Here is a 209-nt window from a genome sequence, read left to right as displayed (position 1 = left end):
ATAATTGCTGTACTGACTGTGTTCCAAATGCTGTGTAAAAACATAGAAAAACTTCATTTGGCTCAAGTCCAATAGTCATTCTCCTATGCCTGCTTTAATCTGCTACCTTTATTAGCTGCTATTGTTAATCTAAAATGCTCTCGCTATTTCAGGAGATGTCTACATAACACAAGTTGCCAGCAATTGTACTAAATACTTCACTGCTGAAC

This window comes from Chaetura pelagica, unplaced genomic scaffold, assembly GCF_000747805.2.
Source record: "Chaetura pelagica isolate M959 unplaced genomic scaffold, ChaPel_1.0 scaffold69, whole genome shotgun sequence".
NCBI classification, from domain to species: Eukaryota; Metazoa; Chordata; class Aves; order Apodiformes; family Apodidae; genus Chaetura; species Chaetura pelagica.
Note: the sequence above shows the minus strand (reverse complement) of the source record.